Below are 13,151 nucleotides of genomic sequence, written 5' to 3'. Positions count from 1 at the left end.
ACTGTAAGTCGCTCTGGATAAGAGCGTCTGCTAAATGTAAATGTAAACTGTAACTTCCATATCGACTCCTGGGGACCCCACAGTATTGTGATAGAACTGGAACTTAACTCCCCTAACCTTCTTCTGCTGAACTGTGTCTTGCTGGTGGGCAGGGGACCCAGTGGGGGGTCGCAAGGCTGAGAACCTGGAAGTGTGAGCCAAGAGGGAGGCGGGATATTGGGGGAGGGCATGGAGGAGGTCTGCCTGTGTTGAGACCAGTTGTGGAAGCACCACGGCCAGACGAACCTGCTATTATCTGTGTGCCGGATGATCTAGAGCCATCTGGAGTCAGATGGCTGAGCGGTTAGGGAATCAGGCTAGTAATCAGAAGGTTGCCAGTTCGATTCCCGGCCATGCAAAATGACGTTGTGTCCTTGGGCAAGGCACTTCACCCTACTTGCCTCGGGGGAATGTCCCTGTACTTACTGTAAGTCGCTCTGGATAAGAGCGTCTGCTAAATGACTAAATGTAAATGTAAATCTAGAGGGAAGAACCAGGGGCTCACGCTCACGTACGATCAAGCTGTTCACACATGCAAACGTGTCGCTGTATCGCTCACACGCGTGCACCCTGTGACTTACACAAACGGTAGCCAACTGTCTGTAAAATCACACATGTTCATGCGTTACAGAACTTCCCTCCACCCCCACTAACACACACGTGCACCCCCTCCCCCCTCAAATCGTGAGATATCCTGCACACCCGTTAGGAGTGTCTCAGTAGTGTTCACTAAGACAACTCGGGTCACCTGCTGAGGAGATTGCTGGCCCCTCTTGGACCAATGCCAAACACATTCCTGCTACCCCAGGCTGCCATTGGTTCATCTGAGCTCAGCTTATGCACTCATTCACCCCATGTGTGTGTGTGTGTGTGGGAGCGTGTGTGTGTACGCCTTTGTTTGAACTGTATGTTTCAGTGGAAATGGAGGGAACCGTGGTCATGTGATTCATTCATATGAACATTTACACACACACACACCTGATGCGTATGCGGGTGTTCTTTTTTGCGACACCGTCGTGTTAGAGGGGCTCACTCACACTGCTGCCCATCTGAAAGAGTGAGAGCGTTTCCCCCGACACTGAATTAGTGGCCTCCAATCAACAATGCTTTCTCCTTCCTGGGTGTTCCTTCTGCACCAGCTACTGCTCACCACACATTTGCATTTTAAACAAGCTAATAATAATAATGTGACTTAAGGGGGGGAGGGGGTGGTGGTGGTTGGATTTACAGGAGAGAGTGATCGAGAAGGGTAGAGGAGAGACCCAGTGTGTAACTGTGTGGTGGAGTCTTATGTCTGCTTGCGTGATGTGGGACAGTAAGACAAACACACACCACACACACACACACACACACCACACACACACACACACACACACACACACACACACTGAAAAGCAGGATACATCACGTAATGGATGCTTCATTGACACAGTGTAAGACTGTTTAAATGAAACGTCCAGACTTGCAGTGGTGCCAATAACATCCAACATCTATGGTTCTGTCTGTCTGCACGCCTCCCCCCTCCCTCCCCCCTCCCTCCCTCCCTCCCTCCCCCCCCCCCTCCCCCCATCCCTCCCTGTGTCTCTTACTCTCCCAGCCTGTTGGCTTGCCTGCTCATTCAGACCTAAACAGAGTTCAATCAACGGCTGGAAAGGAGAAAAGAAAAAAGAATGGAGAGGAGAGCCAGGGAAGGGAGAGAGAGGGAGAGGAGAGCCAGGGAAGGGAGAGAGAGGGAGAGGAGAGCCAGGGAAGGGAGAGAGAGAGGGGGGGTGCATGGGGTAGAGGGCAGGGTCTGTGTGTGGGGGGGTGCAGTGCACGCTTGTTGATCCCGACAGGGCTATTTGTCTGAGAATGCTGTGGTCAAACAGGCATCACAGGGGGAGACGCAAAAATTCACCTTGTGTTCAATACGGGAAGAGAACTTCTGTTTACACGCACACATGGAGCACAAACGCACTCTCAGAACAGCCGGTGTGGTGCTTCCCAGCGTGCTGCGGAGCGAGCTGAGGACGGGGGGGCCTGGGAGGACAGCACTGGCCTGCGTGAGGACAGAGATGTCAGGGATGATGTGTGACCCTTCACTAAGTCTCCCTGCTCTCTCTGTCCATCTATAGTCTGCTGTTTCTCAATGACTCCCTTTCTATCTCTCTTTCATTCTCTTCTTCTCCTTATTTCATCTTGATGCTGGTCCCTCGGCTGAGCTCTGTCTACGCAAAAGAGGAGGGCCAGCCAACCCTGGGGGCCCGCACCCAGCCAAATAGGGCTCAGAGCAGGGCCTGGCAGCATGGCCTGGGTGGGCAGAGCAGAGCAGGGCCTGGCAGCATGGCCTGGGTGGGCAGAGCAGAGCAGGGCCTGGCAGCATGGCCTGGGTGGGCAGAGCAGAGGGCCTCTTGGGGTGATTAAGGGTGTGTTTGTTTCCCAGGCAGGCAGGGAGCGAGGTGGCGGCAGTGGCTCTCCACAGCCTTGGACCTATAGCAGGGGGGGTGGGAGGTGAGCCAAAACAAACCGCTCTGATTCGCAAAACCCAAGTCCTACTATGTGACCCCAAATCCAAAAGAGAGATGCTTATTAAGAATCTTGGAGGCTTAACCCCCTGTCTTAAACCAGAGGTGACGAGTCTCGGTGTAATCCTGGACTCAGATTTGAATTTCAACTCTCACATTAATAAAGTGACCAAAACAGCTTTCTTTCACCTGAGGAATATAGCAAAGGTACGACCATTCATAAACCAAAATGATGCAGAGAAGTTAATTCATGCTTTTATATCCAGTAGGCTGGACTACTGTAACGTACTTTTCACTGTCTTCCCAAGAAAACCACTGAAAGACTACAGCTCATTCAAAATTCTGCAGCTAGATTATTAACCAAAACTAAAAGGAGAGAACACAATAGTCCTGTCCTAGCTACTTTACACTGGCTCCCTGTTACCTTCAGAATTGACTTTAAGGTCCTTTTCCTCACATACAAAGCTCTACACGGACAAGGACCTAGCTACATTGCTAACTCCCTTAAAAACTACACACCAGCTAGAACACTGCGATCATCAAATGCAGGCCTATTAGAGGTCACCAGAAGATTGGTGATTCGGCCTTTGTCAATTACGCCCAAAAACTATGGAACACATTACCCATAAATACTAGGGAAGCAAACACGCTAGACATTTTTAAAAGACAGCTTAAAACCTATCTTTTTACCAAAGCATTTAAGTAATTTTATCTCAGAAGGGTATTACTACTTTTATTAGTTATATCATTGTTTTTATAGATTTGCTATTTTAATTATTACTTTTATCACTTGTATTATTGTGTTTATTGATTTTATGTAAAGCACCTTGAGCTACAATTCTTGTATGAAATGTGCTATATAAATAAAGTCTTACTTACTTGATTGCTTCCCATCTGCCCTTCTGACCCCTGTCTTTCAACTGTTGGACGAAGAGGAGGGGGGGTGAGGGGTATGAGGGGGAGGGGGGGTGAGGGGTAGGAGGGGGAGGGGAGGAGGGTGAGGGGAGGAGGGGGGGTGAGGGCTAGGAGGGGGAGGGGAGGAGGGGGGGTGAGGGGTAGGAGGGGGAGGGGAGGAGGGGGGGTGAGGGCTAGGAGGGGGAGGGGAGGAGGGGGGGTGAGGGGTAGGGGGGGTGAGGGCTAGGAGGGGGAGGGGAGGAGGGGGGGTGAGGGGTAGGAGGGGGTCACTTGAGTTCCTGAACCGAATGGCTGGCTCATGACCCCTGGCCTGATGAAGCGTCTGTCTGTGTGTGGTGGTCCTACTATTTGTGTTCATGTCGACATTTTGTGCGGCGGAACTGTTGTTTGTGCATTTGCATGTTTGTGTGTGTATTTTGTGTGTACCTAGACGTGTTTGGCTCCATGTATTCAAGCACTTCTTTCTGACCCTAACACAAGACTGGGTGGGCATAGAGCTGCCTGAAAAGTCCTTTCTTTAATCAAGAACGCCTCACTTTGTAGTGAACTACTTTAATCGGCCATTGTTAAAGATGCAATCAGAGTTGTTGATAGTATAAGCAATGAGAGAGAGAGCGAAAGAGAAAGGGAGTCTTGTCGTCTGAAAGGTGCTGTGGTTCGGGTTAGGTTGCGGTTGCAGTCTTGAGAGAGGGAGAGAGCGAGGGAGGGAGGCGCAGGGGCGAGCGAGGCAGCACATACCCGCAGGATTCAAATGGAGCTCCCATTGGGAGGTTTTACGCTTCAAAATGGTTTCCTGTGACGTGGATTGTGTGTTTGATTTGCGCTTTGAGGGGTTAGTGTTATTCTCGGGAGGAGAGAATCTAGCACGCTCTCATTTCCGCAATATCAACAGCCAGCAGAAAGTTGGCAAGGCTAAGCAGAGGGACTGTAAAGACAGACTATTTTCTACCTCCTTGTAGGAACGTTTTTTTTTCTTTCTTTCTTGTGTGTTTCTGCTGAGACTACTCCAAGACTTACTCTGCATTTTGACGGATTGCTCTTAATAATTGGACCTGCTCGAACCCGGCTTGTTTCCACAACTGTCTGGCCTGCCAGATTATGTGCTGATTCTGTGCACACAGAAAGAGAGATAGTTCTCAATCTTGTTGAACAGGGAAAAGATCGCAAACCTACACACGCACGCAGACACGCACACACGGCCCCACAGTTCTGGGTGAAAAGCCGTGGTACTAATTGCACACAATGGATGCCGGATGTGCAGTAGGAGCAGCAGAATGATGTGCAGTAGGAGCAGCAGAATGATGTGCAGGAGGAGCAGCAGAATGATGTGCAGGAGGAGCAGCAGAATGATGTGCAGTAGGAGCAGCAGAATGATGTGCAGGAGGAGCAGCAGAATGATGTGCAGGAGGAGCAGCAGAATGATGTGCAGGAGGAGCAGCAGAATGATGTGCAGGAGGAGCAGCAGAATGATGTGCAGGAGGAGCAGCAGAATGATGTGCAGGAGGAGCAGCAGAATGATGTGCAGGAGGAGCAGCAGAATGATGTGCAGGAGGAGCAGCAGAATGATGTGCAGGAGGAGCAGCAGAATGATGTGCAGGAGGAGCAGCAGAATGTGGCCCAGGTAGCGTTGTTGGTTCAGCTGGGGTAGAGAGCTGAGAGAACTGGCTGCTGGGCATCTAGACAGCATAGTTCCCCAAACACTATTCACCCATGGGCCTTACAGTGTGTAGTCTTTGGATAACCCAATCTTACCATATCTTCCTTTGACTGAGTTCTATAGAGCGGTGGTGTGTAAGGGCCATGGTGGTTCACCTGCCGGTGCGGACAGCAGGGGCCTGGTCACTGACAGCCAGCATCAGTCACACAAATGCAAATGTTTCCACGGGGAGAGCGCCGGCTGAACCCCCTCATCAGCACTTCCTCCCTCTGCTCTCTCTTCTTTATTTTCTTACAGTAAATGCGTACTGTATGTGCCCCATGCTTGCGTAAAAGGCCCACTTTGGTAACAGCGCCTTTACTGTATGGCACACATGGAAAAGCTAACTGCTATGGGCCAATTTTCTCCATGGAGTTATGTAAATATCAACAGAGGAGTGAGAGGGGCTTCCCCAGTGGAGGGCACACAGTCTGGCTGTGGGGAGCTGGTCTCCCTCCTCTCCACATCTCCTCTCCACATCTCCTCTCCACATCTCCTCTCCACATCTCCTCTCCACATCTCCTCTCCACATCTCCTCCCACGCTGCTCACACTGACTAAGGATTCTCCACGACAGCTTGATAGGTGTGATGTATGTGTGTATCTGTGTGTGTGTATGTGTGCGTATCGATGTCTGTGTGTTTGTATGTTTACTTATGTGCGTGCGTGTACCTGTGTGTCACAATGTTGAAACGTTTAAACAAAAGGTCCCTACCCCCCTGAGATGCCTTCTCTGTGGCTGCACACACCCAGGAAGTAAGGGGAAGATATGTAGGAGAGGCAGACAGGAAGTGGAGGAGAGATAAACAGGAAGTAGAGGAGAGACAGAGCTCCACAACTGACAGAAGTTCCCAGCCTGGGGAAGATGAAGGGAAAGAACAGGCTGCTGGCCACGGTCCCATCCCGACCGCAGATCAATGTGGTTGCTGATTATCCACAGACGGTCTCGTTGTTGGTGCTCCCCTGTACCAATAAATGGCCGACATAGAGCTGGCCTGCCAGGTCTTGTTCTTGTTATGTGAACAGGTTCTGGCCAGAACTCCTTGTCTCAGCAAGGAAAAACAACAACAACAGCATGGATGGAAATTCAAACTGGATGTAGCAGACTGGAACACTGTAGCAGACTGGAACACTGTAGCAGACTGGAACACTGTAGCAGACTGGAACACTGTAGCAGACTGGAACACTGTAGCAGACTGTAGAACACTGTAGCAGACTGGAACACTGTAGCAGACTGTAGAACACTGTAGCAGACTGTAGAACACTGTAGCAGACTGGAACACTGTAGCAGACTGTAGAACACTGTAGCAGACTGTAGAACACTGTAGCAGACTGTAGAACACTGTAGCAGACTGGAACACTGTAGCAGACTGGAACACTGTAGCAGACTGGAACACTGTAGCAGACTGTAGAACACTGTAGCAGACTGGAACACTGTAGCACACTGTAGAACACTGTAGCACACTGTAGAACACTGTAGCAGACTGTAACACTGTAGCAGACTGGAACACTGTAGCAGACTGAAACACTAGAGCAGACTGTAGAACACCGTAGCAGACTGTAGAACACCGTAGCAGACTGGAACACTGTAGCAGACTGGAACACTGTAGCAGACTGGAACACTGTAGCAGACTGTAGAACATTGTAGCAGACTGGAACACTGTAGCAGACTATAGAACACTGTAGCAGACTGTAAAACACTGTAGCAGACTGGAACACTGTAGCAGACTGTAGAACACTGTAGCACACTGTAGAACACTGTAGCAGACTGTAGAACACTAGCAGACTGTACGAGAAGGGAAACTGTACTGATTTCTGTCTCATTTGGACCTTTGCTCTGCCCCCTTTAACTTCTATGTTTCTGAAATGAGAGCATTGTCTCTTAACAGGTACCAGAGCACTGTGACTCTGAAGAAACGAGATGCGTAAGAGGATAGGTGCTGAGGGTGGATGTGGGCCCAGGCCTCACAGGCTGTCTGCCGCCTCTGGGCCTATCCTGAAACGTTCTCTGTCATTCTCCTCTGTACAGCACAAACACTGGCCAGAGCTCCCGGGATCGGCTCAGTCAAAGCTCTTTGGGAGACAAACAAAGGGAGAGAATCCACACAAGTTGAAAGACAACTCTTGAGGGAGTTTACAAAGAGACCACACATCAACAGCGCAGTGGACTAATCTATTTGTAATTTAAATGTTTCCCTGCAACGTCTTTCCTCAAACAACAACAAAGGAATCTTTTGGGTTTTTTACATAAAAAAGAGACCATGACTCCCCAAACCCCCCCCCCCCAAAGTTGTGTATTCCTCCTGTAATCCTGTGTGTGTGTGTGTGTGTGTGTGAGTGTGTGTATTAGAGAGGAATGACAGAAGGAGCGTAAACGAATAAAGAAAAACAGGAACTTTCCCTCTTTCCGTTCCTCGCTCTTTTGAGGACCGTATGTTGTGAGTAGGCAGGTCTGAATCACTAACCCTAACTTTACCCTTCTGTTTTCTGTTTGTGTATCACTCTGTCTGACCTACTGCCAGGCAGGATACTGTAGACTAAAGGATACCGTGACTGTGGGTCACTTCATTCTATTCACAACTTCATTCATAAGAGCCACACACGTCACCCATTCACTGGAGATCTGCCTGCATCCTCCCATATGAGTGTCTGAGGTCAGAATGAATATATCTGGAAGCAATTCAGATCTGCACCCACCTTGGTGGACCTTCTAATGCAGGTCTTCAATAGGCGGCCCACGGGCCGAATCCGGCCCCCGGGCAGATTTGGACTGGCCTCTGGAGTGTGCTCCGGTAAGCTCATTCAGTTCGTGACTATAACAACAACAAAACTCACTCAGGGCCGGACTTACCATTGGGCTTGACTGGGCTCCAGCCCATGGGCCCCGTCCTATAGGGGGCCCCGCCGGTTTACGTGCAGCGGAGGACTGAGCTATTAGCCAGAAAGCTAAGTTATGCTAGCAAGATTCATAGACAAGAACATTGTGTACGGTTGACAAACCGTAAATATAATTTGACAATATGTTTGACAAGAAGACTAGCTAGCTAACAAGCCATGTCATTGTCCCCAAATCAATATCAAGGTTTTCACGAACAAGGTATCGGCCATATACTAGCTAGTAGCCTACTAGGCTACAGTACGGCCGCAGCATGTGTAGCGGGTTGAATAGCAAATGGATGTGAGATGATCGCATCAAAGTTACATTTACATTTAGTCATTTAGCAGACGCTCTTATCCAGAGCGACTTACATTAAGTACAGGGACATTCCCCCAAGGCAAGTAGGGTGAAGTGACTTGCCCAAGGACACAACGTCATTTGGCACGGCTGGGAATCGAACTGGCAACCTTCAGATTACTAGCCCGACTCCCTCACCGCTGTTGACATATTCTCCAAACAGTCATTATAATTTGACAGTATGTTTAACAACAAGACTAGCCAGCAATCTAGCCATGTCATTGTCCCCAAATCAAATCAAGATTTTTATGTGTTGGCCGCAGTCTGAAGTAGAGCTAGGTTGACTAGCGAGGTGAATCGAATGGGATGTGAGATGAGCGGTTACATGACACTAACTGACACAGTAAATTCAGAAAAGTAACATTTTCCAAATAGGTTAAAAGAAATATTGAAGTCACTCATTGTTGTAATTACATGTTAGCTTGGTAAAGTTTCTCAAAATTGTAAACGGAGGTTGTGACTGCGTCCCTGATGTTATTGTTACTTATTTCAGACACTTTGTACAGGCTCATACCAAGAAAAGATGTTCTTTGCTCATACAATGTAGCCAGCTCAATAATTTAGAACGGTGAACAGGTTTGCTGGAACTACTTGGCTGATTGGCTGCAGCCAATCAGAATCGAGTATTCACACAGACCATGGTATAATAACTTTAAAAATGTTTTGTCATTGGGGAACATTTAGTCATTGAATCGTTAATTCAGGATATTCGTTCAAAAATGCTGATTTATCCATGAAACAAGTGAAGTATTTGAGTAGTTGAATCATGCATTCAAACCAAGTTTTTTCTTAATAATTCAGATTAATTAAACATTTTAAATAGATTTCAGCAACTAACATAAATTATGTTATTTTGTTTAGTTGTTTGTTCAGAATCGTGATCTCTATTTTATTCTCAGTTTATCCAGAATCGTGCAGCTCTAAATACATATAGCTTGTGTATGTATCATTTTGTTCTATTTAAAGTCATGTATAGTTGGTAGGGCCCGAAAATGACCCAAGCCCAGGGGCCCCCACCGCCCTTAGTCTTCCATTTTTGTTAGTTAATTGCATTTTCTCCAATTGTCTGTCAATATGGCTTGGTTATTGCTCACCTGGTTTGATTTTTGAATCCTTGGGCCTATACGGCCTCTTCGGCATATGTTGTTATATGCACTTACAAAATAGAATATATATTAACTCCTTCAGTATGTTGTTGTAATTTCTTTATTTGTTACCGTGATTACTCATATCCTCCGGCCCCTGACTTTGCCTCAGTTTCAAGAACCGGCCCCAGCTCCAAACTAATGGAAGAGCCCTGTTCTAATGGAAACTGGCTGCGAATCTGAGGATGAACTGGGCTCCTTCATCCAGTAGTAGTCAGGAGGTAATGGAGGAGGAGGTGTTGGGGAAGAGTGAGGATGTAGGAGAGGGTGAGGAGGTGTAGGAGAGTCAGGAGGGAGAGGAGGGAGAGGAGGTGTAGGAGAGTCAGGAGGGAGAGGAGGAGGTGTGGAAGAGAGTCAGGAGGGAGGAGAGAGTCAGGAGGGAGGAGAGAGTCAGGAGGTCAGGTGACTCAGCCTTCCCACTCTAAGCTGATTGGGGCGACTATAAGCCCCCCAAAGTTTCACTAGAATACGGGCCTAACCCTAACCCTTTAACTGAAGGGGGAAACAATGCTACAACAGCTTCCTGCACCACAGAGCAGTCTGGCATTGGGCAAATGCCCTCCCTCTCTCTCTCTCTCTCTCTCTCTCTCTCTCTCTCTCTCTCTCTCTCTCTCTCCATCTCTCTCTCCCTCCATCTCTCTCACCCTCTCTCCCTCCATCTCTTTCCCTCCCTCGCTCCATCTTTCCTCCTCTTTTCCAATGGAGGGCTGTTTCGGCAGTTTGAGGAGTATCATTCATCGGTGCTGTTATTACGCACTCACTCGCTCCATCTGCAGAGCTGGCTAGCACACACCTCCTTTGTGTGAGTGGACACAGTGGCTGACTCTTTCTCTCTCTGCAAAATGCCACTTGTTCTTTCCTTCAGTGGTGTGTGTGTGTGTGGGGGGGGGTGTAAGTGGAGGAAACTCTGATGTAAAGGAACTCTAGGTTACCTACTTACAGCAAGGGGTGTGTGCGTGTGTGTGTGCGTGTGTTACGATGAGGTCTCTGTTTCACAGGGACATGATTACTTTCTTGTGCCCGTAAAGGACCAAGCTAGGCTGTCCAGTATAGCTGTATGAGCTGGCAGGCTGAATGTGTGGCAGGCCTAGTGAAAACAAACACAAGTTCAGTAGAGCGTCTGGAAAACGAATGCTATGAAAATGGCAACTTTGGCAATGAGGGAAACAGCTTTGTTGATGTTCCCGACTCTTACGTTGGTCTGAACGGAATGAATGGGGGATGTGAGGAGGAAAGAGATGCTTTTGGGAAACATGTACAGTAAGCATACTGTGTGTGCATATGTGCATATGGTCTGTGTGCGTACACCCCTGTTTGTGAGTGTGAGAGAGGAAGAGAAATAGAGAGAGGCATACTTGTATTAGCGTATTTTCTGCGAATGTTGTGTGTGTCGGAGGGTGTGTGCCTTTGGTTCTCTCTAAGGTGAAATCGAAACTTTTTCTGAGATCTCAACAGCAGTGAACTGAGGCAGGTCGCTTACAGTGCAGCATTCCAGACACACACACACACACGCAAGTTTGTATTGCTATTCTTGTGGGGACTCAGAATTCAGTCTGGCTGAAATCTTCTTTTCCCTAACCTCCAACTTTGACCCTAGCCCTAAGCCTAACCTTTTGTATAGCTTTTGTATATAACGACTATAAATTCCACATAGAAGTTTTACGATTAATTATATGAAATATATAGTGCGAACAGTACATACCAGAGGTACTAGGTACTAACCTCTCTGAGGTTATTGAACCTGACTTTGTATTGCACAGATGTTCTCGAGACCCCATAATATCATGCACTGACAGCCAATCGAGATCAGATCAATTACGTGAGAAAGATACCAAATTATTTTCGTTTCGCTGTCCTGCTGTGTTGGACTCCACCCCTGTGCCCCTACATTTCCAAAATCTTGGCCACCGTGAAAGGGACTTTGGCAGAGATCTGTGGACATGCAAGTTCCCATGTGTTAAAGCCAGATCCTCCTCCCTAACCCTGGATGCTGGAGTTGGATCACGTCTACCGCATACATCAAGACTTTCTTTGGAACGACTTATGTGTTCCACTTAGGCATGCCTTTCCTATTTTAAACGTTCCATCCTTACATAAATCTAGAAACAGAAACATTAGACATTACACAATAACTTTCAGGGCCATTACCCTGCAAATATATGGCTTGTTTTGTAAGCCGGTGACAGGATGTATGATTGATAAACAGCTAAGAAAATGAACAGAGGGCGGTGTGTAAATTGAGGGCAGTGTATATATTTCCCCTCTGCCATATGCAGGCGATCACCCACACACCACCTCATGTGATTGTTGGAGATTATATAGGCCGGAGTTGTTTTGGTTTTCCAGCCTGTATGTGTGTATGGATGAGTGGGTGTGTGAGCGACTGACTGTTTTAGAAAGACACATTCTGGACAGTGTTGTGTGTGTGTATGTGTGTGCCTGGGCCTGCAGTTAGAGAGTGACAGTGTTGTGTGTATGTGTGTGCCTGGGCCTGCAGTTAGAGAGTGACAGTGTTGTGTGTGTGTGTGTGTGTGTGCCTGGGCCTGCAGTTAGACAGTGACAGTGTTGTGTGTGTGTGTGTGTGCCTGGGCCTGCAGTTAGAGAGTGACAGTGTTGTGTGTGTGTGTGTGTGTGTGTGTGTGTGGGTCAGACAGCTTAAGGGGGTTGTTTTCCTCGGAAGCAGACGGTCATCATTGGATTCATCTTATCTCATGTCTGGGGCTTCCAGAGAGCTGAGCAGGCAATACACACACATTCCCCTGTGCTGAGTCATAGCTTGTGTGTCAGAGTTACTGGAATATCCCTCATATCAATACTCTCACATAGGGATGCCTCTTGTCTGCCCCGGCCAAACTCTGACAGTGATTACTGCAGAATTTACACACCCAACATTCACCAAGACCCAGTTTCCAAACAGCAACACACAGACGCGCCAACAACAGCCAACTCTGACTCACCTATGACTTCCACGGCCTGTCAGCCCATCTCTCTCACACAGGGGCTGCCTCGTCTGCCTGTCTGCCTCGTCTGCCTGTCCCCCTCAGACAGGGGCTGCCTCGTCTGCCTGTCTGCCTGTCTGCCTCGTCTGCCTGTCCCCCTCAGACAGGGGCTGCCTCGTCTGCCTCGTCTGCCTGTCCCCCTCAGACAGGGGCTGCCTCGTCTGCCTGTCTGCCTCGTCTGCCTGTCCCCCTCAGACAGGGGCTGCCTCGTCTTCCTGTCTGCCTCGTCTGCCTGTCCCCCTCAGACGGGCTGAGGGCAGGGGCCTCGTCTGTGCGTATCTGCCTGTCTCACCAGGGACAGATTGACCAGACTGGACCTCATGAAGCAGTCAAGTGAAAGCAAGGTGATCCTGCCCCGTGTTTCACTCCCTCTCAGAGTGTGTGTGTGTGTGTGTCTGTGTGTGTGCAGGACAGCCTCACCACACAGCCAAGCTGCTGGGCTGTAGTCAAATTGTGAATGAAGGAAGTAAAGGAATCAGACCTGAGAGTATCCAGACTCCTGTAGTGATGCTATCACCAAAGGGAGGAACACATTCTCCCCGCAGGACCCACAGTGAGTGACATCAACACACGATACCTCAAACAACCCGCTCTGTTGCTCTGAATAGATGGTCTTCAG

Source organism: Osmerus mordax, chromosome 4 (assembly GCF_038355195.1).
Source record: "Osmerus mordax isolate fOsmMor3 chromosome 4, fOsmMor3.pri, whole genome shotgun sequence".
In the NCBI taxonomy this organism is placed as follows: domain Eukaryota; kingdom Metazoa; phylum Chordata; class Actinopteri; order Osmeriformes; family Osmeridae; genus Osmerus; species Osmerus mordax.
Note: the sequence above shows the minus strand (reverse complement) of the source record.